The following is a 22,853-nucleotide window of genomic DNA, read 5'->3' on the forward strand; positions in this document are numbered from 1 at the left end:
TGCAAGTGGGGGAGGAGCAGAAAGAGAGGGGGAGAGAGAGAGAGAATCCCAAGCGGGCTCTACACTGTCAGGGCAGAGTCCGATGTGGGACTCGAACTCACAAACCCAGGATGGTGTCCTGAGTTGAAGTTGGATGCCTATACCTTCCTACCACACTGATATAGTTGCTAATATTTTAAGAGTGACTGAATTTTTGGACTTCAAGTTATGTGGTTTCAGGACCTGCCTACTGTCATAGCTGCTCAAATGATTTAAACAAGGAAATGTAAAATTGAAATAACTAACAATTTAATTGCACTTTATGTTTATGACGCAGTTGTTTGACAACTCACAATGACCCGGGTAAGGACGTGAGCAACTAAAGATCAGAGAAGTGAAGAAATTTTTAACCGCTGGTTTTGGAACTTGAACGCAGTTCCCCAAATACAAATAATATTCTAGTTCATTGTCCTTCCCTTTCCTCTGAGGAAGAATACCACGCTCGATGGAAACTTGTTTACTTTTGTCATTTTCCCACCACTCCAAATATAAAATTAAGGTAAATTATACTTAACCATCAGATTAAATGATATTTACTTTATTTATTTATTTTTCTGAATGGTGTTTTGCCCGGGGTTGGGGGGGATGGGGGGCGGAGAATTATGTGCCTTGATTCTGCACCCTGTGGCTTTTTTCTATTTATTTTCTTGTTATTTCCTGTCTACTTATTTTCTTATTTGGTTGCTGCTGTGAATACTAAAGGGAAGCCAGGTTGCTAAATGTACTGGTGTGTTGAAAACACAACCTGAGTATAAGAATTGGGGAATAGGGACACCTGGGTGGCTCAGTCAGTTAAGCGTCTGACTTCGGCTCAGGTCATGATCTCTGGGTTCGCGAGTTTGAGCCCCGCGTCGGGCTCTGTGCTGACAGCTCAGAGGCTGCAGCCTGCTTCGGATTCTGTGTCTCCCTCTCTCTCTGACCCTCACCAGCTCTCTCTCTTTCTCTCTCTGTCAAAAATAAACATTAAAAATAAATAAAAAAAAAAGAATTGGGGAATCAACTTGCACAAGTTGAAGAGACTGGTGTTCCAACCATGGAAGAGGTTGGGGTCTTGAACATTTTATTTAATGAAATGGAACTAAGGTGTCCACATGGAACTTGGATAAATGTGGTTGTTCAGTTTTGGTTTTGATTGAATGGGACCAATTATGATGCATTTTTACTGAGTTGTGACTCTGTAGTAAGATTAATGATTCACATGGACAGAAAGCATAAAAAAATTGCAAAGCAAAATTAGTACTCCTGAAGGACTTACAAAAGAAGAATAGACCATGCCATTGACTCATGATTCATATTTCCCATGACTAAGAAGCTGACATATTTAAGAAAGGAGCAACTTTACATTGTTTTCTTGCTTTATATCTCCATGTCTTTACGAGCATGCCGGCACGAAGCAACGTTTGTATTATTTACCATTTCTTTTGCACTCCAGATATATTATTTTCAGAATATGATACCTAGTTAAGGAATGGTTATGTCATAGAAAACCAGAGACAATAGGTATCTCGATGACACGTGCACATCTTTTCAAAGAAGAGACACACAATGCCCTCGGTTCGGACTCCAGAGAAAATGTTAGAATACTCATAAGTTACCAGGAATGATTTTCACTAAGAAGAGTTATAGCTTTGGTGAGGACAAATATCTTAAGAAGATTAGGCCGCTTGTCAATGTTCACTTGAGCATATACTTACGAACTCTGAGCGTTTTAAAAATGATAACAAAGCCATTAGCCAGCGTGAGCACTCCCAACGAGACAAAGAACCTCCACCTAGCACGACTTGCAAGTCCAAGTTTACAGTTTCATAGGTGAAATTTTTTCTTACTATTTAAGAGAAAGTTAGGGAAACCTCAGGTTTTAACCCAAGGATGTAGAGAAGTAGAAAGAGCATTGCTCCCATCTTTACTATAGGAAAAAGATGCAGACTGACGACTGTAACTGAACCCATCAGAGAACTGACGTTGAAGGCCAAACTGACCCAGAATCCCGAGAGACACCATATTGCCTGCAGGAAGAAACAGGATCTGAGCATTTGCTTACCTAGTAAAGACATCATGGCATGCCACATGAGCCAGTTCTAATGGATGTAGACAAGAAACACGATCAGGTAGATTTCAGTGGAGTGATAGAGACTATAAGGCTCCAATGGAAATGTTAGAAATAAAAAACACTTGGGGCGCCTGGGTGGCTCAGTCAGTTAAGCGGCCGACTTTGACTCAGGTCATGATCTCGCGGTCTGTGAGTTCAAGCCCCGCGTTGGGCTCTGTGCTGACAGCTCAGAGCCTGGAGCCTGTTTCAGATTCTGTGCCTCCTTCTCTCTCTGACCCTCCCCTGTTTATGCTCTGTCTGTCTCTGTCTCAAAAATAAATAAACATTAAAAAAAAAATAAAAAACACAGTAACAGCATGAAGAGTTCCTTCAATCAGCATTTCAAAGAAAGAATAATAAACTTGTAGATAGGTCATTAGAAATTATCTAATGATTGTACAAAAAATAGGAAACAAATCCCAAAGAAAAAGTATCCAAGAGCTGTGAGCAATATAAAACAATCTAGGGGCGCCTGGGCGGCTCAGTCAGTTAAGCACCCAACTTCTGCTCAGGTCATGATCTTGTAGTTCTGGAGTTGGAGCCCCCCATGGGGCTCTGTGCTGACAACTTGGAGCCTGGAACCTGCTTCAGATTCTGTGTCTCCCTCTCTCTCTGCCCCTCCCCTGCTCGCACTCTCTCTTTCTCTCTCAAAAATAAATATTAAAAAACTTTTTAATGTATAAGAACAATGCACAATGGATGGCAGAGAGGAGTGAGAAATGAACTACATGTTAAGTGCTATAACATTATTTGGTTATTAATTCAAAATCATTTACAGGTATGTATTGTGAACACTAGGGCAACCACATAAAGCTCTTTTTCACGAAGTACAAATACTAAGTCAATACAAATACAAATAAAATAATAAAAATGTTCAATTGAACTCCGAGAAAATGGAAAAAGGAAAAAAAAAGAACAAACAGGAAAAACAAAACATCTAGCAACAGGATAATCGAAAATATCAGTAACACTAGGAGCTGACGTTTTGAAAGGATAAAGGAAATCGACAAGCTTTCAGCTTATACTCTCCAAAAAAAAAAAAAAAAACAAAAACAAAAAAACAAAGAGGACACAAATAAAATCAGAAATGTAAGAGGAGACATTATTACTAATACCACAAGCATATAAAGGATCATATGAGAATTCTATGAACAATTATATGCCAATGAATTGGACAACCTAAAAGAAATAGATCAATTCTTAAAAACATACAACCTACCAAACAGACTTATGAAGAAATGGGAAATCTAAACAGGCAGATGACTAGTAAGGAGATTGGATCAGTAATCAAAAACTTCCCAACAAACAAGAGTCCTGGACCAGAACAGTCTCACTGGTGAATTCTACCAAACATTCAGAAAATTAATACCCGTCCTTCTCAAATTCTTCCAAAACATAGAAGACAAACATGTTCAAATTCATTGTAGAAGGTCAGCAGTGCCCTGATACCAAAATGAGGTTAGAATGTAACAAGAAAACAAAATATAGGCCAATATCCCTAATGAACATAAATGCAAAAACCAACAAAATACCAGCAAATCAAATTCAAGACTGCATTAAAAGGACCATGCACCACGATCAAGTGGGATATATTCTAGGGATGTAAGGATGATTCAAGTCTGCAAATCTCTTCAGGTGATACACCACATTAGCAAAATGAAAGATAACAATCATACCATCATTTCAACAGATGCAGAAAAATCATTTAACAAAATTCAACATCCATTTGTGATAAAGACTCTCAACAAAGTAGGTATACAGGGAACATACCTCAACATAATAAAGACCATATATGATAAGCCCACAGCTAACAGCATATGGTGAAAGCTAAAAGCTTTTTCTCTAAGATCACGAACAAGACAAGGAGAATGTCCATCTCACCACCTTTATTCAGCGTGGCATTATTGGAAGCCCTAGCCAGAGCACTTAGGCAAGAAAAAGAAATAAAATGCATCCAAATTGGAAAGGAAGAAGTAAAACTGTCACTGTTTTCAGGTGTTTGACATTATATATAAAAAATCCTAAAGTCTCCTCCCCAAAAATCTTTAGAACTAGTAAAAAAAATTTCATTGAAATTGCAGGATACAAACTCAATATACAGAATTGCATTTCTATACACCAATAATCAACTTTCATAAAGAGAAATTAAGAAAACAATCCCATTTATAATTGCATTAAAAAATAATAAAATACCTCAGAATAGATTTAACCAAGAAGGTGAAAGACTTGTACCCTGAAAATTATAAGGAATCGATCCAAGAAATTGAAAAGACACAAATAAATGGAAAGCTATTCCATGTTTATGGACTAGAAGAATTAACATTGTTAAAATGTTCATCCTATCCAAAGCAAGATACCGATTCCAAGTAATCCTTATTAAAATTGCAATGTCATTTTTTTCACATGAATAGAACAAACAATCCTAAAATTTGTTGGGACCACCAAAGACCTCAATTAGCCAAAGCAATCTTGAGAAAGGAGGACAAAGCTGAAGGTATTGTGCTTCTTGACTGCAAACCATATTATGAAGGTACAATGATTAAAACAGTATGGTATTGGCATAAAAACAAACACATAGATAAAGTAAAGGAGTGAGCCCAGAAATCAGTCCATGCATATATGGTCAATTTACAACAAAGGAGCCAAAATACATACTGGGGAAAAAACAGTCTCTTCAAATAAACGTGTTGGGAGATAACTCATACAACTCAATAGGACAAAACAAAAATCCAATTAAAAAATGGGCAGAGGATCTGAATAGAAATGTATCCAGAGGGGGCGCCTGGGTGGCGCAGTCGGTTAAGCGTCCGACTTCAGCCAGGTCACGATCTCGCGGTCCGTGAGTTCGAGCCCCGTGTCAGGCTCTGGGCTGATGGCTCAGAGCCTGGAGCCTGTTTCCGATTCTGTGTCTCCCTGTCTCTCTGCCCCTCCCCCGTTCATGCTCTGTCTCTCTCTGTCCCAAAAATAAATAAACGTTGAAAAAAAAAAATTAAAAAAAAAAAAAAAAAAAAAGAAATGTATCCAGAGAAGACATACAGATGGCCAACAGCGAGACGAAAAGGTGCTTGACATCACTAATCATCAGGGAAATGCAAATCAAAACCACATGAAAAAGCACCTCACACCTGCTAAAATGGCTATCATCAAAAAATAAGAAATGACAAGTGTTGGTGAGTATGTGGAGTAAAGGAGACCCTAGCGTACTGCTGGTGCGAATGTAAATTGGTGTAGCCATCATGGAAAACAGCACGGAGGGTCCTCAAAAAACTTAAAAGTAGAGCTACTATATCTTTCAGCAATTTTACTTCTGGGTATTTATTCAAATGAAATGAAAACACTAACTCAAAAAGATATATCCACTCCCATGTTGACTGCATTGTTATGTATAATATTCAAGGATATTCAAGGAAGGATCTAGATGCTCATTGATGAATAGATAAGAAAAAGATGATACACAGACACAATGGAGTATTATTCTACCATCAAAAGAAGGAAATCTTGCCATTTATGACAACATGGACGGGCCTTGATGGCCTTATGCTAGGTGAAATCAGTCAGAAAGAGGAAGACAAATACCACATGACCTCACTTACCTGTGCAATCTAAAACAGACAGAAGCAATCAAGCTCAAGGGTACAGAGAACAGATATGCAGTTGCCAAAGGCAGAAGCACGGGGGGACAGGTGGATAAAATGGGCAAAAGGGGTCAAATAGTACAAACTTCCAGTATAAAATGAATCAGTCGTGTTCCTATAACGTACAGTATGGTGACGATAGTTAATAATACTCTACTGTGTATTTGAAAGTTACTGAGGGACTGCGTTTTAAGAGTTGTCCCTATGGGGAAAAATTGTTTTTGCAACTATGCATGGTGAGGTATACCAGCTAGACGGTTTCTGTTGATCGTTTTGCAGTATAGACAAATAACAAATCATTATGTTGTACACCTGAAACTAATACATTGTTGTGTGACAACTACATCAGAAAGCAAGCATTTGGTAATGTGTTTCTTAAAACAAGCTCTACAGAACAGATTATTGGTGTAACAATTATATAACTTTTGCTCCCCAAACAAGTGTAATGATAATATGGACTATGTCAGCCTAGTGTGTGAAATGCAAAAGATTGTGTTTGTTTCCATATCCTATGTATTGATAATGTAAATAAGCTTGCTTTGTTAGGCGGGCTCCTAAACTAGCACATTCACTTCCAAACAGCCTTAATGTTTATCGTGGTGCCGAAGTAATGCCAACATTATTTACAGATTATGAAAAATAAGGCTTGAGCAAACTAGTTGGATTATAATGAGTTTCCTAATCACAGAAATATTTATTGTGATGCAGTCCACACATATACTACTGTTCCCAATATTGAGCAAATATGATTAAGTTTTAACTGGAGAAAAAATGGAAAAAAAAAGAGAGAGAGAACGTGATCAGTTTATCAGATGCAGAAAAAAGACTGAACATCTATTCATTATACACACACACACACACACACACACACGTAAAAAGGAACCCTCAGCAAACCTAGCCTTATAAAGGGAACCTTAACCTAACAAAGGGAATCTACAAAAAACTTGCAGTCAATATCATGCCTAATGGTGAGATATTGACTGTTTTCCCCCAAAAATCAGGAACAAGGGAAGGACATTCACTTTCATTACTTGATTCAGTGGCATCGCTGTGTCCAATGTCCAGGCTCTGCTAAGTGTCCAGGCTGTGCCCAGGGTTCATGCCAGTCCCAGTGTCCAGCTGTAATCCATCCTGGGGTCAGGGCTTGTACTTGGACTCTGTGTAGACGAGATGCCTCTTAGGGGCACTGGCCAAGGATGTGCGTAGCACCTTATCATGAGAGTTTTTGTGGAAAGGTTGACCACATCCCACGCTGTCCTTGAGGGGGGAAGAAAGATCTTTAGAGAAGCTTCTCCCATGGAGGGGAGCGTGGCCTCTTGCTCTCTCCAGGGCTACCTGGGATCTCAGCTGATGACACCTCGGTTCCCATGGGTACGACGCCACTGCAGGAATGGACCAGGGTCTAACTTGGAGGGGAGTCTTCAGGGTGACTGACAATTTTGAGAAACAAATGGAACGATGATATCAAGAACTCTAATAATAACAGTGATCACAATATGACTTTAAAGTGAGACATTTCTATCAATGTGTCACTCTTTTCTTCTTGTTAAAGGAGGCATTGACTCTGTCTTCCTATTCTGACTCTGGAATCAGCAGTGATCTGATTAGGACCGAGGGTGTAGACAGGTGAGGCGTGACCTTCTGTCAATTAGCAGTTCAGATCTGATTCATGGGAAATATGCCATCTTGTCTATGAGCACATCTGTACGCAGGGGATACTCCACACTCGGATAAAATGTGGCCAAACTATAGCCATGTTGATCTCCGAGCTTTGCAGTTAGCCTCATCAATACGCAATGCCTTTCATTGGATGCCGGATTGGGAGATTGGTTATTTCACTACGGAATTATTAGAAGCTGTATTTTCACTTGCTGAGAATAATTGTTTCTTTCTCAGTAAGAATAATTACCCAACTGCAGAATGAGCTCTCGGCTACAGTAGGACAGTGCAGTGGACCAGACCTGGGGGTGGGGGGTACAGTGAGATGAAGCCCTGTGATAAGGCAGCTGTCACCAAGGGCCTCTGACTCAGTGAGGAGGGGCGCAGAGGGGAGGGGAGGCCAGGACTCTTACTCCCCATCAAGCAGAGTAACAGTGCCATATCTGCCTTATTCATCTACACCCGGGGAAGGATTTAATTCACTGGTGTGCCCTGTGAACAGCAACAACTCACCACGCTACGTATGAGGTCTTCTTGACTTTTGAAGTCTATGGTGAATCATGACTCATGACACATGAGTCAGTGTGATTATCCGATAATAGCACCATCGATGCTGTGAAATTAAAGTTGGAAAGGAGTGACCTTGATGAATGCCTTTAGCAACTCTCACCAACTTAAAGAAGTTGAGAGGAATTTTCCGTTTTCTCCAAGAATTGTATCTACTTTCTGACGTCCTCATTTCCCATACAGAACGCTACTAATAGCATGAAACTAACGGTGGAAATAATTCCAAATTCAGGGACCTTTGGAAGCTAGGGAAGTACAATCACCTCACTGCTAGTGCACTGCTCACTGACACATCATTGTGGCCAAACAGATCCTGTCGCCCTCCACGATCAAAATAAGACCAAACCTTGCAAATGAAACTCCAGCATAAACTGTTATTACATACTATCTGATTTAACATGGTTTCCCATAAAGTTCTTTGAAAGTCAATAGAAGCCTAGGTATGCATGTTAGTATTTAGGCAATTCTCCAGAATGATACAACTTTATGTGACTGTGTCTAAACAATTGCCAGTTTGGCAAACCATGTGTACTTTGTGGTTAGAAAGTTCAATAATCGTTCAATAGTGCAATCCACGATCAAGGAAAACTGAGATGACCCGGCAGTGCTAGGGAAATCCCTCTGGTTACCTTGCGAATCTACTTAGGATGAGAGGAAAAGCCAAAGTGTTTTACGTCTTTCTAAAATTTAGAAACTCTTTCCACTTTCCCAAAACTCGATTAGATTTTAGTGCTGTGGGATGTGTAACATTTCCAGATTGGGCGGGGAAATGCCAAGGGGCTGCAAAAGTTAGACATGCGGGGCTTATCTCCAGCCCCTGATTTAATTGGTTCTCCGCTGGCACGTCAGGTTCGCAACTAACACTTTTGGGGGCACAACCGTGACATGAGTCCCCGGGCAAGGTGTGTGAAAGTTACCTGAGTACATAAAAGACACACGCGTCCAGCCGAAATGGAACCAACGGATTAACTGCCAAAGAGAGGTCGGAGGCCTCCTCAGTGAATGGGAGTTTATAAAGTGCCTGTACCCAGAGTTCTGAAATCATTTCCCACCTATTCCTTCATGAATCTCCCCACATCCTTGTGACACATGAGGATCAGTTATTGGCCAGCATTAGATCCGGAAAGCGGCACGGCGAGCTGTTGACAAGTACCCTGCGTGGTGACCTCCTAGGAGGGGGAATCAGTAAGACGAGTGACAAGCCCTCCCTGCTGATCTAACACGAACACGCAGCGGACAAGCTCTCAGTTCTAACTGCGACCAGTTCAGCAGTCTGTTCAATTTCGCATCCTACTATGGGGGATTTAGATCACAGAATTTTTCCAAGAAATCCTGGGCGGGCTAAATCTGCACACAAAAGCAGAGCAAAAGGTCGAATAAACTCACCTCTGCATTTGAACAATGGGGACAGCCCCACTCACCGGAGTGAGTGTCCGAGAGCCAGAACCATCCTCGGGGCACCCCCGCCCCTGCCATCTGCAACTCACAATGTGGCTGGAGCTTGTTCATTTCCTTAGGCCAGTTAGACCTTGAGGAGCCGGTAGGCGGATTTTACTTCCTTCCTAGGAAACATTTTCATCAGTTTCTGTGAGTAGTTCTGGGGTGACTTAAGTTTTCAATGAGGGGAGCCGTCCCTTCTTGATAGCGGCGTGCTACATCAATCACGGCAGCGCATACATTTTAAGAATTTACTCTTCTTAACAAAAGTGACTTAAGCAATTTTTTTTTTTAATTCAGGAAATCTACAAATACTAATGACTATTGGGAAATATTTGCTCAAGAGTTTGACACAGTTCTGAATCATTTTGGTTTTAGTTCGGACACATTACGTTGACGGCAAGGGAGATCGGCCCTTGTTAACTAATCATGTCGAACATTCTCCCGAAGCACGGGATAGTTGGAAAACACGGGATAGTTGGAAAGCGCTGCATGAAGGATGCATGAAGGATGCATGAAGGATCCATGAAGGATGCTTTGAAGGTGCTATGCATTTTTGCAGCCTAGCCCTTGCGTGCTAGAAAAAATACTCTTTAGAGCACGATTAACTTTGGCTCATGTGACCAGAGCGAAGTCTCTAAAGGAAGGGTGGCGAGTGGAGATGGATGATGGAATCGGAGCATCATCTCCAGGGAGGCTGACCACATCCTGCCTGCCACCAGCTTCTGCCCACGAGGGTTAGACCAGCCATTGTCTCCGGGGACAGAGCAAGGTGAACGGAGGCAGATGCCTGGGCCTCGCTTGGCCGACAGACACGAGGCGGCGTAATCCAGGAAGTAGCAGCAGCAGAGAAGTGAGGTTCAAGGAGCTCTACGGTCATGGCTCACAGACCTTGGGCGCGCAGGGAATCCAAAACCGGTGTAGGCGTGGGGGGGGGGGGCGATGGTGGTGGGGCCTGCAGGGGCAATTTAAAAAGCAGAGAGGCGCCGGGGTGGGGGGATCGCAAATGCAGGCACGTCGAGCCTACTGTGGCTTAAAGTGCTTCAGGCCCCTGCCTGCTGAGATCCAAAGAGCGAGATCCTTGTTTGCACCGCTCTCTGCTCTATACAGTCACAGACTCAGAATAATTGGGAGGCATGAAAAAGCCACAGACTCTTTCTGAACAAGTTCAGCCTTATTACTTGCGAGGAAATGCAGTAATGAAGGAGCAGGTGACCAATTACTGGAAGAAAAGGTCCTGAGGAGACCCGGCTTCATTACCAGCTTGGAAAGATTTTTCCCTGCTCTATCAACTGCTTGTGTACCGATGCAGGATTCTCAAGAATTCGAGCCTCCTGTACAATACGTGCTCCTTTGTCATTGAAACGTGGTGTCTCTCCTCCCGTCTTTGATCAAGGATATATTTTTACCCTCATACCCCCAAATCCCTTTTTTTTTTTTAATCAATCAGAAGGCGAATTTTAGCCAAGAATAGCTTTCCTGCAAGTAATTAGAACCTAATTTCCTCAGCGTTGCTTGGAACGTCACAGTGAAAGCAGAAAAGAGAAACAGGACCCTGCTGGGAAACCCTCAATACACACAAAGGGATGGGCGTCTCAATCCTAATGAAACCTTAGTGCCTGTCTTTGGAAACCAGATTCTCCGGTCCCAGGTGTGCAGAGCCGTAGATGGGTTTATATTGAATTTGCCACACAAGAGCCATCTTTCTTCAGTGACATTCCATTTCCAGTTTCTCTGCCGATCATCAGTTTTCCTCAGAAGTCTGACACAAGTTATGATGTTTGGGCAGACATCAGGAAACAAGCCTCCCTTATCATGGGCTGCGTTTCCAACAGTCACAGAGTGTCTTCCACAGAAGGAAAGTTCTGGAATCATGACAGGGAGAGTGGGCAAGAAGTTTACCCGCGGTAATGGTCCCGGCGCTGCCGGGACCAGGGTGTGGTCAAGCCACCTTCCCCCCCCGACCAATCCCGGGAGCCAGACATGTGCAGGATGCTCCCGGCAGGGCTCCTGATGCCCATGCGGAAGCCTGCGTTCCCCACTGCAGAGCTGTGGGTACCGAGGGGAATCTGGATCATAGATACTTTCCTGCCTTTGTCGAGAATAAAACAGGGGCGCCTGGGTGACCCAATCGGTTGAGTGCCCAGCTTCTGCTCAGGTCATGAGTTTGTGAGTTCATGAGTTCAAGCCCCACATCAGGCTCTCTTCTGTCTGTGCAGAGCCTGCTTCGGATCCTCTGTCTCCCTCTCTCTCTGCCCCTCCCCCACTTGCCCTCTCTCAAAAATAAATAAAAATAATAAAAATTAAAAACAAAACCCTTCCCCTCCCCCTGCTGTGGGATCTGGAAAAGGTAGAGTTGGGTAGCAGTGGGACCCAGCCTGTAGGAAAGTCAAGACGGTCAGGGAGCTGGCAAATGTAAAAGGCCCACAGGGGATCTGCTACCTGATAAATGCTCTTCAGAGAAAGGGAAATTAAGTCAGACTTGGTGGTACCAATTATATTAAGTGGTAGATCAAACCAGAAGAAGATCCATGGCTTGTGATGACTCCTACGTACAGGGGGGTGAAGGAGACAGCGGGGAGGAGACAAGTGGAAGCCATCTTTGTCCAGCAGCACTTCCTGCGGCTGTTGCGGTGTCGTGGTGTTGACCTCACAAAGTCATCTTTTGTGCAGCACGGATAATTTTCCTCTGAGGAAGCATCAACTTTCCTCCCAAGCCAGGGGGCATAAAATTGCCTCCAGAAAGGAAAGACTCAGGCTTCAGGTGGTAATCATTTCCTTTCAGACAGTAAATAAAGCACGCACCCACCAACAGTGGGTCTGTCACCAAAAGGACGGCCACCAGCCCCAGGGAATTGTTCTTGTCACAGACTTTGCTTGGAGTGCCCTCTCAGCTGGGAGGCAGGGCCATTCTTTAGCAAGAGGGGTGCTGCAAGGGTCCTTAGTTTGCTGGACAAGGTCCTGGGTCAACATCCTCACTGCTCTTTCTTCCCCACAGTCTAGACCCCCTTCTGTGTGTCTCAGTCTTTGTTCCTCTCCTCGCTGATCCAGGCTCCCCCTTCAGCTCCTTCTGGACCTTCTCCTCCCAGATTTCCCCCAGGAAATCTCAGACAAGAAAATCTCCACTAAATGCAAATATGGCCCCAGACAATAGACCGTTTCCATAAAAGCTGGATTCCTGCAAGGTTCTTGTCCTGAGGGGCTTTCTTTTGTTTAGACCATTAATCTGAATGAACAGCAAAGGCCTCATCCAATGTAGGGTAAAGGGCAGCCACTACGGTAGGCGTGGGCTTCTAGCTCCTTCCTAGGAAGGACCCATCTTCTTGTCCTCATCAGGGGCGCTTTGGCCAAAACCAGCCAAAGAAATCCAACAAGCAGATGCCTTGGGAGCAGCGCGTGCTGGAGTTTCTTTGGTTTGTTTCATAGCAAACACAACTACCTCAGGTTTTAACCATTGTCTCTATCCTACTAACAATACCTGCTGTTCCAGGAAGCTGCCCAGCCTGCTTTGTCCCCCCCTTTCCAGGTTAAGTTCCCAGGTTAAGTCCCCAGGTTAAGTTCCCCAGGATAAGTTCCCCAGGTTAAGTCCCCAGGATACAAAACACAGGAGGCACACTTCGGTTTAGCAAAAAAAAAAAAAAAAAAAAAAAAAAAAAAAAAAAAATGTTCCAGACCTCCCTGTCTTGTCCGTGGGACTCATACTCCCCCGGGGACCGCTGCTCCTCCCCAGGACTCCCTGTCTCTAGTGCCCCTCCGTTCTCTTGGGTTCCACTGCGCACACCCCCTGAACGTGCAGGGCGCTGGCCTAGCTTTCTGGGTCACCCATGCACGCTACCCAGCATCCTGGGTCCCACACCAAACCCTGATCCCTCCACAGGGCACAGTCCGCTGGCCCCGGATCTGCTGGGAGGCTCAGCTCCTGGTTTCAGGGGCTCCCACCTGGCAGAGGACCACCGGGATTCATAAACACATCACCCGCAGTAAAATGGTCAAAAGCTACATAAGCAAATAGTGTTAGGAAGTAAGAAAAAAGAAGAAAGAAAGAAAGAAAGAAAGAAAGAAAGAAAGAAAGAAGGAAAGAAAGAGGACAGGATTAGGGGAAGCGAGAGATGGCCGAGACAATAGGATAGGCTCCCCAGAGAGGGTGACATTGGACTGAGATCTCAAGACAAGGGAGGGTTGGTGAGGCAGGGGCAGGAGGGGCAGGGCGTCCCGGCTGGCCCCGGCTGCGTCTGCAGTCCTGGCAGATTGGCACAGGTGGGCAGGGACCAAAGACGGAGCTGCTGGCCTTGAGGTCAGCCACGGCTGTTTTGCCCAAGAATAATCCCGAGTTCAGTGTCCTCTCTGATTGCAGGCTCCCCTACTGTCTCCCCCAGTCAGCACCTGCCTTCCACTCCCCCCACCCCCCAACTCCCTGGGCCAACTCCTCTCTCCAGATGGCACTCACAGAAACGAGAGAGTCCCAGGTCCCCAAGGAAACCCCTCCAAAGACTCCCAAACAGGCAGGGACACTCACTAGGCTGAAATGGCTACACCCTCACTTACTGTTACTGCCCCCCACCCCCCGCATTGTGCTGGTGTCACTGTTGATGCCAACATTATGACATGCATGTTATTATGTATCTCTACAAAATGTGATAGAAAACATGCCCCAGCAGAAAAGGACACCATGACCTGGAAACAATGCCGGGGGCATTAGTATCTGGTGACCTGGTGCTGAGCCCCATCTCTGTCCAACGGCTGTGTGATCTCTGAAGAGTCTCCTTGCCCCAGGAGTTTTCCCCCACGTGCTCCAGCATTTTGCATGAACGCAAAGCATTGAAGTGTTCCACGTGTTGAAGAAAACACCCGTGGTATCTGGGTCTGAGCAGCTGCTCCAGAGACAGCGATGACATCTCACAGGAATGATACCGGGCTGACGAATAAAGACGCTGTAGCTGAAAACCCCCTTCCTATTGGCAAACCACAACCTTATCGTCGTATTAGGAAACACGTTCCAAAAATTAAGGCAAAGTATGTCCTCGTTGCACATGTTCTTGTCCTTGACGTGAAAGAGTTTGTCCTCTCACTTGGAAAATGTTTACCGGGCTGAAAACTAAACAGGGGAAGCCATGCAGGTCTGTGAATACAAAACAAGTCTTAAGAGTGCACAAAGACAGCACAGTCTCCAGGTTGCAGATGGGTTTTGTGACAACTGGGAGTGGAGATGTGGGGGTTGGCTGTTCAGCTCCTGTCTGGTAAATCCATCACCCGGAAGCTACTGCCGAGATGGTTCTGGAAGTGAAAACCGTGGAGTCAGCCTGGCCGGGTGGCCTGGGCCTGGGCACCCGCAGAAGGAATGGGAAGAAGGAGAAAAGAGGCTGAAAGCAGGAGGTTTCCCTGGGAGCCAAAGAACTGCTGTTGAAAGCCCATTGTTGGCGAGAACAAGATTCTGGAAGGCTGCCCCTGACACCAGAACTGGGGCTGCCCGGGTGGCGATTCCTGCATCAGGAAGTCCCTCTGTTCCCGGCGTCATCTCCCAGGCTGGTCTTCAGAGCCTCCTTGTTCTTCCATTCTCCAGTCTTGTTCCCACCTTATAAGCTCATACTGGAAGGATCCTTCCACCCCTACCTTCAAGGCTAAAGTCCAAGAGGCGGGAGGACTCTTCTGCAAAGTCAACGAGTCCTAAGTGCAGTGAGGATGTTGACCTGAGGACCTTGTACAGCATACTAAGAAGCCTTTGATCTTTGGGAAAGTAAGACTCTCTTCTGGCGAGTTGAAGATTAAATGAACCTGTCCCTGCCCAACAGAAAGCATCCTCAGGCATCCTGAGCCTCAAACAGATTCTGGAAGGCAGCATGCTGCTATGGGATGGAAAGGGAATACGTAATGTGAACCTATCCCCTATCACTACGGTGTAGATTTAAGAAATGCTAAGTACGAAAATTGGTAAATCATGTTTTATAGCTTAGAAGACATGTACGTTTTCAGGGGGGAAAAAAAAGTCTTTAGAGCTTTTTTCATTCCTAAATTGTCCCTGAGTACAGTGGTCTTGAAACAGTAGGGGACTAGATGCACTAAATCGTATAGAGTCAACGGCTGTGCCAAACAGCATCTCTCATCACCAAGTAAAATGCTTGCGTATCAGGTCAGCCCCACTAAGGAAGAATAAAAGCCCCTCTGTGGTAGCCATCTCTGCCTTGATAGCACAGGCAGTTCGAAGCCCAAGTAATTTTAGGTGAGTACATACAAGTGTAGCCATGACTCCACATGAAGAAAAACTCAGATGAAAGCAGGTGCCAGGGTACCATTTGGAGAAAATACTATGTTTGAAATTGTCAACCCCAAAGGATATGTGATTGGAAAATACCTACCAACAGGTGTATTTACAGAGTAAACCCAAACAGAAAGTAGGAAGTGTTTTGTTTTGTGTGTTTGTTTTTTGAAAGTTTATTTACCCACTTTGAGAAAGAGAGAGAGCACGCACATGTGCACAAGTGGGGGAGGTGCAGAGAGAGAGAGAGAGAGAGAGAATCACAAACAGGCTCCGCTCATCACAGGGCACAACGGGGGCTTAATCCCGTGACTTTGAGATCACGACCTGAGCCAGTATCAACAGTCAGGCATGTAACAGACTGAGCCACCCAGGAGTCTCAAAAGTAGAAAATACTTGAATTGAAACGAAACGAGTGAAAATAAAATGCAACGTCAGAATTTGTGGCACGTTGCGAAAGCTGTATTTACAGGAGAGTTTGCAACATTAATCATTTGTGTTAAAAGAAAGTCTCAGTCAATGACCTTAGATTCTCCCTTAAAAATTAAAGAAAGCAAACGAAACCCACGATACATAAATAATAGACATAGTAAAGATCAGAGCAGAAACCAGTCAGATAAGCACCGTGCAAAAAACAATCCAGAAAAATCTATGAAACTAAGTGCTGGTTTGTCAACGAGATCGATTATATTGATAAACCTCAGGAAAAAAAGAGGGAAACCAAAAATTAATCATATCAGGAACGAAAGAGGTAACATCACCACAGAGGCTACAAATTGGAGAAAGATAAAAAACGGATGATACGAACAATTCTATGTCCATAAATTTGGCCACATAAATGAAATGGACACACTCCTGAAAAGATACAAACAACCACAGCTCACTGAAGAGAACAGATAACTCAAGTCACTCTAAATTTATAAAAGATGCCGCAGTTTATTTTTTTTTAATTTTTTTTAACGTTTATTGATTTTTGAGACAGAGAGAGACAGAGCATGAACAGGGGTGGGTCAGAGAGAGAGAGGGAGACACAGAATATGAAACAGGCTCCAGGCTCTGAGCTGTCAGCACAGAGCCGGACGCGGGGCTTGAACTCACGGACCGCGAGATCATGACCTGAGCGGAGGTCGGATGCTTAACCAACTGAGCCACCCAGGCGCCCCAAAGATGCCGCAGTTTAAAAACTTCCCGCAGGGAAAACTCTAGGTTTTACTGGTACCAAGAATTTAAGAAAGAAGTAATACTCCATGTACACAAGCTCAGAAAATTCCAGAGGAAGAAATGTGTGCCACATCATTCTATAAAACCAGTATGAGACTGACGCCAAACACAAAAACATTACAAGAAAAGAAATGAAATAAAACTAGGTATCAATATCCCTAATGAACATATATTCAAAGATTCTGAACAAAATTTTGGGATACCAAATCCAACAACATATATAAAGAAGACAACACCTCACAACCAAATGGAGTTTATACCAGGAACACAAGATGGTTTGCCTATTTGGAAATCAGTGAAAGTCACCAGTATTAGTATGCAAAAAAAGAAATAGTAGCAAAATATATTCGAAAAAAAATATCCGACATCCACTCCTAATGAAAATTCTTAGCAAACTTGGAATAGAAGGGAACTTTCTGAACCTGAATAAGAGCATCTCTGAAAAACCTACAATTAGTGCAATACTAAGTAGAAAAAGGATAATTGTGTTTCCTCCAAGATTCAAGATCAGGAACAACCTATGGACGTTCCGTTTCCTCACTTCTAATTCAAAACTATTGCTGGCAGGCAAGAAAAAGCAATAAAGGTCGACCCAGTTTGGAAATCAAAAATAAAACTTTTTTTGGTTTGTAGACAGTATGGTGTTCCTTTGTAGGAAATTGATGGTAAAACCATCACTGGGCAGAAGTTAAGGCAATGAAAGCAGAGTTTATTCAGGAATTCTTGTAATAAGGGAAGAGATCTTGGTATAGAACTGGGCTTGATCCTTAATAGAGTGTGGACAGTGGGGATTTATTGCCACGGAGCAGGGTGGAAATCCACTAAGAGGAAGCCTCAGGGGTGAGGGGCGGGGGGAGTCTGGCTAAATCAACAGGAAAGGATTCTGGCTGAGGGCCAGCCGGAGGGATCAGACATCCCCTGGGGCGTGAGGAATTTGATCAGATATCCAGGGTGAGGGCTTCTCTCTAAACCCATGTAGCAAGCTTCTTGCTACAAGGGGGGATACAGCCCTGACCAGGACAGATGCCAAGGCTGAGACCTGGAGGGCTCCTGGGAGTCTGATTAGAATTTAGTCAAGGACAGAGTCACGTCCATGCCCACTGAAACACACACACGCACACACACACACACACACACACACACACACACAAAGCTACAAGAACTAGTAAGCAAGCTTAGAAAGTTTTTGGGACACAAGATTTGTGTACAAAAATCAATTATACTCTAAGAGTCAACAAACTATAGCTCACAGACCAAACCCAGCCCCCAGCCTACCCTTGTACAGCATGTGACCTAGGAATTGTTCCTACAGTTTTGTTTGCAATCAAACCATCAGATCTGTTAATAGTAAGGCCAATTTGCATGAAGGTGGTCCAAACAATTTTTTCTCTCTACGTTTTAAGATACTATTGGGGCGACTGGTCGGAGCTTCCGACTTCGGCTCAGGTCATGATCGCACAGCTCATGGGTTCAAGCCCCGCGTCGGGCTCTGTGCTGACAGCTTGGAGCCTGGAGCCTGCTTCAGATTCTGGGTCTCCCTCTCTCTCTCCCCACTCACATCCTGTCTCTGTCTCTCTCAAAAGCAAATAAACATTAAATAAATTTTTAAAAACAGAGAATATGAAACAATTACATGACGTCCACAAAGCCTACTGTATTAACTTCTAGCCTCTGTTCCCTCCAAAAAACACCACCAACCACTTTCTGTATAAACAAAACTAACATTCAGAAATTTAGATAAAAAGATCTTTTACAGCAATGTCAAAAAAAGAGAAATATTTAGGGATAAATCTGAGACAAGATGTGGATCTCTTATACATGGAAAACTAAGAAAAGCATGGCTGGGAAAAATTAAGGAAGACCTAAATAAAAGGAAAGAAAAAGCTTGTTTGGAAGTTAAAAGATTCAGTATTAAGAAGTTGTCACTTGGGGCGCCTGGGTGGCGCAGTCGGTTAAGCGTCCAACTTCAGCCAGGTCACGATCTCGCGGTCCGTGAGTTTGAGCCCCGCGTCAGGCTCTGGGCTGATGGCTCAGAGCCTGGAGCCTGTTTCTGATTCTGTGTCTCCCTCTCTCTCTGCCCCTCCCCCGTTCATGCTCTGTCTCTCTCTGTCCCAAAAATAAATAAACGTTGAAAAAAAAATTAAAAAAAAAAAAAGAAGTTGTCACTTATTCTCAAACTGATCTACAGATTCAAAATAATCCCAATCAGAATTTTAGTAGATTTTTTGTTTTCTGTAGAAGTTGAAAAATGAATTCTACAATTCATATGAAAATGCAGGGGCCCCTGGGTGTCTCAGTCGGTTAAGTGTCCGACTTCTGCTCAAGTCATGATCTCACGGCTGGTGAGTTTGAGCCCCACTTCGGGCTCTGTGCTGACAGCCCAGAGCCTGGAGCCTGCTTCAGATTCTGTGTCTCCCTCTCTCTGCCCCTCCCAAGCTCACACTCTGTCGGTCTCTCTCTGTCTCAAAAATAAATAAACCTTAAAAAAATCTTTAAAATTTACGTGAAAATGTGCAGGTCCCCATATAAGACGGTTTTATTTTTATTTTTCAAAAACAAAAACAAAAAAAAACAAAACAAAATTGAAAGGTTAACGTGTTTTGATTTCAAGATCAATTACGAAAGTGTAGTAATTAAGAGACTGTGGTATCGTCATCAAGATAGACCAACAGACCAATGTAACTGGCTAGAGTCCGGTAAGACACCCACACATACATGGAAATTGATTTTTGACATAAATGCAGAGACAATCGAGTAGAGAGAAACTGTCCTTAACAAATTGTTCTAGGACACTTAGCTATCCACACACAAAAAGTAATCTCTGATGTCTCCCTTGAATGAAACACAAAATCTAACTCAAAATTATCATAGACCTGAATGAAAAACTTGAAACCACCAATTTTCTAAAAGAGAAGTCCTTGTGGTTTGAAGTCGGGCAGAGATTGCTTAGAGATAGATCAAAATGCGAGGACTACATAAAAAAGTCCGTAAGTTGGACTTCATTGAAATTAAACACTTCTGTTCTTCAACAGACACTACTAGGAGTATTAAAGAGAAGGCACAGACTAAGAGAAAATATGGGTGGCTCAGTCGGTTAAGCGTCCAACTCTTGATTTCCATTCAGCTCCCTCGCGGTTCGTGAGATCGAGCCCCACATGGGCTCTGAGCTGACAGTGTGGAGCCTGCTTGGGATTCTCTCTCTCTCCTCTCTCTCTGATTCTCCCCTCCCCTCTCTCAAAATAAATACATCAATAAATAAACCAAAAAAAAAATGTCTGAAAGCATAAAGACTGACTGCATTCTGGTGTGGGTGTGGAGGAACTCCCATATGCTACAGGTAGAAACATGACATAGTACAATTACTTCAAAAACCGGTTTGTGTGGGTGCCTGAGTGGCTCAGCCAGTTGAGCGTCCAGCTCTCGGTTTTGGCTCAGGTCACGATCTCGTGGTTCGTGAGTTCAGGCCCTGCGTCGGGCTCTGTGCTCACAGTGCAGACAGAGCTTGCTTGGGACTCTCTCTCCCTCTCTCTCTGGCCTTCCCCCACTCGTGCACGCCCTCCCTCTTTTGCTCTCTCAAATAAATACACATTTTTTAAAAATTAAACATAAATAAATAAAAGCATGCAAACAGAAATCGCAGGTGGCCTTCAGTGATAGGGAGACAAGGACACCCACTGACTAAGACCTGAGGTCCTCATGTGGTTCCTGGCCACAGTGCCAGGAAGTTCTTTTGGAGAAGATGCTGTTCTCCAACTCACTGATTGCAAAGCTTTAGTTGTCTTCCTTCATTTATAACGAGTGACTTAACATCATAGTTTGGAGGTACAGGTTCGCCTTCCCTGCTCCTCGACACCTTCCGAGGCTCACCGGACCTGCGCGGGGAAGGGCACGGCAGTCTGGTGAGGAGGGAGAGAGGACCTGTGCAGTGTAGCTGGATGGGAGATGGCCTGGAACCAAAGCACAGGGAGCTCGAAGCGCCAGGATGGCACGTGTCGGCATTAAAATCTTTACCCACTACGGCCATGTATTTTCCAGGAGGAGCCTTTGATCCCGGGCAGAAGCTAGGTGGATACCTGGGTTTTTGTCCGTTTCTTACTAATTGAGCAGAATCCCTCTCCAGATCTCCTTCCTCATCAGAAGCTGAGGCTAGTTCAATTGGTACCTGCCGCCAGTTTAGTAGGAAAAAAAAAAATGACCAGGTAAAAAAAAGGGAATACACTTAAAAAAAATCTTTTCATTAGTGCTAGACCACTGAGATCTACTGAATTTCAGACTCCTGCCTTCCAGGAGTATGAATCTCCAGCGAAAAATGAAAGACTTAAATTAGGACAGTCACAAGCATATTCCACTCATGCAATACTCGAGAGTTCCTTGTGTGGATGGGGATCTTTGAGTTTATTCTTTGAATCTATTTATTATATTCTCTGAAGCAGAGCAGTGACAGCGAAGGTACAAATTAGATGCCTATTTGATATGAGAAATTAAGGAAATAAAATGTAGTTAAACAACAACAAAAAAAACAAACTTGGGTTGGATTTCTGAGCAAAATTGGATTGTTTTATAATCCATTTCACGTGGCTACAGAAATGGACTGTCAAGTATCACTTGGAATATATATTGAATGAAAAGAATATTTTCTTCGTAGAGGAATCTTAGTCATGTTCAAATATTAATACTGGAAGGATCAAGGTAGAGAAATCAAAAGATAATGTGCAGTCTTCCTTCAATACGCTGACATCCTCTTTTTTGAAAAAAATGTTCCTAAGAGCATTCATTTTTCTAACTCTACCTGTAGACTGGGGGTCAACACACATTTTCTGCGAAGAGGCAAAGAATAAACACTGTAAGCGTTATGAGCCATACAGTCCCCATCAGGATGACTCTACTTTGTCCCTGCAGTTATATAAAAGCAGCCACAGACAATGGATACAATAAATGAGTATGACCAGTATCATTTTCTTTGCAGAATAGACTGTAGGCCACACTGGGCCCACGAGCTATAGTTCCTTGATCCCTGATCTAAACCTGTGCCCCTGTGTCCCTGCCTTGACTGTTTCCACTGTCTCACATGGGAAGAAGAGCATGGCCCAGTTACAGGGCGTAAGCACAAAGCACCTGTTTGGCAGGTACAGGTTTGGGCAGAGGTGGAATTTTAACCGTCCTGAGTGTGTCTGCAGGAAAGTTTCAAGCTCTGTCAGAGGCACAAGGACTATTACGGAAGTGAACATTAAAAAAAAAAAAAACTGGCACCCTTTTGAAAACCACGTGACCCTATATGTGAGGGTGGACTTCTGGGCACTCTATTCTGTTCCAGTGGTCGATATGTCTGTTTTTGTGCTGGTACCATACTGTGTCAATTTGTGTAGTTTTATAGTAAGTTTTGGAATCAGGAAGTGTGGCTGCCAACTTTGGTCTTTCTTTTCAAGATGGTTTTGGCTATTTGGGGTCCCCTGAGGTTCCATATGAATTCAACGGGAGAAAGAACAGTCTTTTCCACAAGTGGTGGTCTGAAAATTGGATATCCACATGCAAAATAATTAAGTTGAACCTTGACCTAACACCATATATAAAAATTATATTGGATAAAAATGGACCAAAGCCATAAATGGAAGAGCTGAAACTAAAACTTGTAGCAGAAAAACATAGGAGAAATCTCCATGACATCGAATCTGACAATGATTTCTTGGATAGAACACAAAAAGCTCAGACAACAAAGAGAAAATGGACACACTGGATTGCATCCAAATTTTAAAAAAAAATGTGTATGTCAAAGGATGCTACCAAGAGTGTGAAAAGACAGCCTACAGAAAGGAAGAAAATGCTTGCAAATCATATATTAAATAAGGAGTTAAGCCGTAATCTACAAAGAACCTCCTACATCTTAACACCAAAACCTCAGGCACCCAAGTGAAAACTGGACAAAGTACTTAAACAGGTGTTTCTCTAAAGAAGA

General features: G+C 43.5%; 1 long non-coding RNA gene across 1 annotated transcript in view; it reads right to left on the reverse strand.

Moving 5' to 3' along the window:
* LOC123381764 overlaps positions 1 to 13,964 on the reverse strand; it is a 28,439-nt gene extending 14,475 nt beyond the window's left edge. Inside the window, exon 1 of the long non-coding RNA XR_006589168.1 lies at positions 13,874 to 13,964. This is a non-coding gene — a long non-coding RNA (uncharacterized LOC123381764). The remainder of the gene's footprint in view (positions 1 to 13,873) is intronic.
* Between the last annotated feature and the right edge of the window lie 8,889 nt (positions 13,965 to 22,853).

This window comes from Felis catus, chromosome D4, assembly GCF_018350175.1.
Source record: "Felis catus isolate Fca126 chromosome D4, F.catus_Fca126_mat1.0, whole genome shotgun sequence".
Classification (NCBI taxonomy): Eukaryota; Metazoa; Chordata; class Mammalia; order Carnivora; family Felidae; genus Felis; species Felis catus.